Here is a 4,746-nt window from a genome sequence, read left to right as displayed (position 1 = left end):
GAAATCAGAAATCTGCTGGAGAAAATAAGCATCATCTGCCATCATTCATGGAGAAGGGAAGAGAGTCCGATCTTACAGTTGTTTCAGAGATAGTAGGAACTGCAGATGCTGGAGAATCTGAGATAACAAGGTGTAGAGCTGGATGAACACAGCAGGCCGAGGAGCAGGAAGGCTGACGTTTCGGGCCTAGATCTTACTTCTGAATTTTCTACAGAAAATTCTACACCATGTTATCTCCGATCTCACAGTTGTTCAGTTTCTCCGGCATTTTGTGATTTTAATTCAGAGAAATCTGTTTGCATATTGAAATTTCGATCGTGGCTGTAAAGTGAATGGAGTCGACCCGACGTTGTACGAGACCCTGTTTCTTGCCTCCATCTCTTAAATTGTTTTCGACGACGTAAGTACCTTTATGGGATTGATATAATAAAAGAGCATCTTTTATTTATTCTATCATCATCTACCTACTTCGTCTTTTGCAATGAGGCAGTGCCTCTCAGCTCATTCCTCGTTAGTATAGTGGTTAGTATCCCCGCCTGTCACGCGGGAGACCGGGGTTCAATTCCCCGACGGGGAGTTTTTCGCTTTTCGCACCATGGATGGTACTGTCTTGTAAGAAATTACAATTGGCCGGAAACACGGTGAATAGGTAAACTTAGAAAATTGCGCTCAAAACTTAGAATTTTGGGCTTGCTAATCACCATTATTTTGATGGATCATCACTGGGCAAGACTGAGGTGAAATGCTAACAATCTTTCGCAGAAATAGTGATTCTATTTGAGCAGCGGTCCAGTGCAGTGAGATTCTATTTCAGCATGTATTTCAATATTCTAAAAATGTTGACTTCGGCTGAATCCGAATCAAACAAATTGAATATATTGATATAAGTTAATAAAAAAAGTCGTGATACCTTTGTGTAAATCCTTAGAAATTATTTCATTATCGGCTACATTTTCTCTTCGACTGTAACTGCAGAACTGACCAAAGCATAAAAACGCACATTTCTGTGTCTGGAACGTTGTCTCGATTTTGCAAAAAGCGAAAATCTCTCAATGTATCATTTTACAAAGTGATGAGTTTGTTAGCCATCTTTCTGTTGTGGAAAAGACCGTAGGAAGCAAAAACCGACTGCGACCACAGACTAAGCATTGGTAGGCAGAATTGTCACGATTAGCAGCATTTCATTTTCCCAAACTGTCCATTAACTACTCAATTGTCTGTCCAACTGTTTTTCGGTGTCTCTTTGGGCTCATTTTCGACCTATCATTTACTCGAATCCAATTCCGACACAATCTGTTTAATCAGATTTCACGTTTCTCTTCGTTATCCATTCCGTTGTCTGTTCAACTGTTTTTCTTTCTCTTTGGGCTCTGTTCCCACCTATCGTTTACTGCTTCGCCCCAACCCCCACCCTGACTTGTGGTATAAATACCCATGCTTTCCTACCTACCATCATTTCTGTGGAAGTTTCACAGGAACCGAAACGTTAATTCTGATTTCTCTTCATAGATGCTGCCAAGCCTGCCCAGATTTTCAAGCAATTTCTGTTTTTATGTCACGTTTCTGCTTGTTGAAATAAAAAATTACAACAATCTGCCACGCACTGGAGCAAATGTGCAGCTCCTAAGCGAGGCCAATTTGCTATGCCAAGTGAATCTGACTATTACAACACGCTGTATTTCGTTTTGCTATCAGTGTAGACTCATTGTAGAGAAGGTGTTGAAGACGAAGGAGAACTGTTCATTTCTCTATACTCATCCATTTTAATAAATATCTCGCCATGCTCAACCGCACACCCTACAAGGAAAACATATCCACTGCAATGTTGGTAAAATCAGTGAGAAACTTCCCATTAGAATCAGAATCAATTCCAAATTTAATCACGTGTCAATCTCCGCAGATGCTGAGATTTATGTCATTTTGTCAAACAAAATGTTCCACGGAGAAATGTACACGACACATGAAGCGTGAACTAACCTTGGCTTACTCCCATTGTGAAATATTAACTGAACGAACATTTTAAATACAACACCAATGGAATGTGGATCACAGAAATTATGAGATGTTTCTACACCTGAAGGGAAACATTTGATAATTTTAATCCTTCATTAAAATGATATTATGATGTCTGCTGAATGCGTACACTTTTTAGACAGGTGAGAATATGAGCTGAGCAAAATGGCTTGTTCATGAGAATTAGTTGCTAAGTGTTGAGGAACAACATAACTGAAGGCTGGAGTGTCGGACTAGGTGTGTTTATTGTTTGAAATGGGCCTGCACTGAACAGACTTTCTGGGAGACTTTCATGTCCCATGTTACTGTTCTTCAGTTTCTCCAGCATTTTGTGGTTTAATTCAGAGAACCCCTCCTGTTTGCTTATTGAAGGTGAACTGTGTGAACCCGTCTTTGTGAGGGACACAGATCCTTCCCTACTTCTCTCAAATCGTTTTCCATAACATAACTACATTTAAGAGAAAAAACACATATTTGTTGGCTACTCAGTATGTGGATATTTTCTGTCTCGCACGCAGAAGCAGGTTGCTAGGTGTTTCCTCGTTCGTATAGTGGTTAGTACTCCCCCTGTTATGTGGGAGACCGGGTTTCAATTCCCCGGCGAGGAAATCGCTGTTGCATGATAAACGGTGAGCCTTTCATGAAATTAAAATTTGACAGAAAATCAACCAATGTAGAAACTTGCGCAACCGAAAGCTACTTTTATGGACTATTTATCACCACTATTTTATTAGATGATCAAGGCGCGAGGCTGAGTTCAAATACTAACATTATTCTGCCTGATTCATTTCGAGCGGCAGTCCAGTGAGATTCTAATTGAGCATGTACTTCAACATTCAATGAACATTGATTTCTACTGATTCTGAGTCAAACAAATTAAATATATTTAGATAGGCGATTAAAATGTCACATTTATCTGTAATTCGTTCGAAATTTTACAGCGTCCACTGAATTTCTCTTCGGCTGCCATTACAAAAATGATTGAAGTCTTAAAAGTACATAGTTCTGTGTCTGGAACGTCGTCTCGACTTTGCGAAAGGCGAAACTTTCTCAATTTACAATGTGATGACTTTGTCAGCAGTGAAAGCGAAGCAACCGCGGGCTCTCTGTTTTGGAAAAGACTTCGAAGAAATTGAGGAAGAAGAAGTTGATATGTTCAATTTTGGACGCTCATCCACTTCAATAAATATTTCACCATCCCAACCGCACTCTTTGCAAGGAAACCATATCCGGTGCAACTTTGATAAAATCCGTGAGGATCTTCGGAATTTGATTAGCCTGCAGAAGAGTCAGAATCAACTCTCAACTTAGTCACGCATTCAATCTCCGCAGATGCTGGGATTTTTGTCATGTTATCAAACAAGATGCTTTATGTCTAAAGGTACACCGTGCCTGAAGATTGAAATAAGCTTGGCTGACTCCGATGGTGAAATAATTTTATGTTGTTGTTTAAATGTTATTGAAAAAAAAATGGTTCGTGCACGCGAACTAGTTGCAAATGATTGAGGAATAACAGAATTGAAGGCCAAAGTGTCAAGTGCTTATTGTTTAAATTGGACCTGCACCGAACAGAGTATTAAATATACCTGGCCGTCAGAAATAAAGAGTAGAAGAGGAGGCAGATGGGATTAGTTTAGACTATTATCGCGGTCGGCACAGACGTGGTGGGCCGAGTGGCCCGTTCTAGTTTTCACATGGCCTGTGCTCCAGAAGAACGTCGACACGACGTTCGTTGGGATGATTTTTCTGCGCATTTATGATGTTCATAACAACCATTTTCTGCCCGTCTTCACTTGGTGATCTCGTGGTTAGGATTCAGCGCTTTCATTCCCGCTTCGCGGATTCGATTCCAGCTTTATAAAACTTTCTTCCCTGTACTGTGCAATGTGCAATGCTGTTTGGCCTATCACATTCGGCTGCACTCCGCAACCAATTTTGCGAATGTTCGACTGGTACCAGGAGTGTCAGGCAAAGTGTGACAAATGCTGCTCGCTCTAAGAATTTGGGCTCCGAAAATCAGCAGCATCTGCCATCTTTCGTGGAGAAAGGTTAGAGAGTCAACCTTCGCTTCCGATATTACTTTTTTTCAGTTTCTCCAGCATTTTGTGATTTTAATTCAGAGAACATCTGTTTGCATACTGAAATTTCGATCGTGGCTGTAAAGTGAATAGAGTCGGCCCGAAGTTGTGTGAGACCCTGTTTCTTGCTTCCATCTCTTAAATTGTTTCCGACAACGTAAGTAGGTTTTATGGGACAACAAGGTGCAAGGCTGGATGAACACAGCAGGCCAAGCAGCATCATAGGAGCAGAGAGGCTGACGGGTCTAGGCCCGAAACGTCAGCCTCTCTGCTCCTATGATGCTGCTTGGCCTGCTGTGTTCATCCAGCCCTGCACCTTGTTGACATGGTAGGAGATTGCTGTGTGAAAATTGCTGCATTTCCTACATGACAACAATGACCACACATCTAAAGTACTTCATTGGTTGGGAAGCGCGTTGGCACATCCTGAGGTTTAAGATGTAACAGAATTGTAAAATTTTGTATCAATATGATGCTTGAATTAATCAGCTTCAATTGCCGTGTGCTCTTTTTTCAGTACCACACTTGCTTGGTGACTTTCACATGTTCATTAACAGGCGTGCACCCCTCCAAAGAAAGCATTTGGAAAAACAAAGTACACTATCTACATCAACACACCGAAGGCAGCATCATAATTGCGGTCAAAAGAAACAGA

General features: G+C 41.0%; 1 non-coding gene across 1 annotated transcript; it reads left to right on the top strand.

Annotated features, from left to right (window-relative positions):
• Positions 1-505: 505 nt before the first annotated feature.
• trnad-guc lies at positions 506-577 on the top strand. The gene has a single exon. It is a non-coding gene; the product is annotated as a tRNA-Asp (tRNA).
• Positions 578-4,746: the final 4,169 nt, after the last annotated feature.

Source organism: Rhincodon typus, chromosome 35, assembly GCF_021869965.1.
Source record: "Rhincodon typus isolate 14 chromosome 35, sRhiTyp1.1, whole genome shotgun sequence".
Classification (NCBI taxonomy): domain Eukaryota; kingdom Metazoa; phylum Chordata; class Chondrichthyes; order Orectolobiformes; family Rhincodontidae; genus Rhincodon; species Rhincodon typus.
The sequence above is the reverse complement of the archived record's forward strand: the minus strand, read 5'-3'. Positions and strand labels throughout refer to the sequence as shown.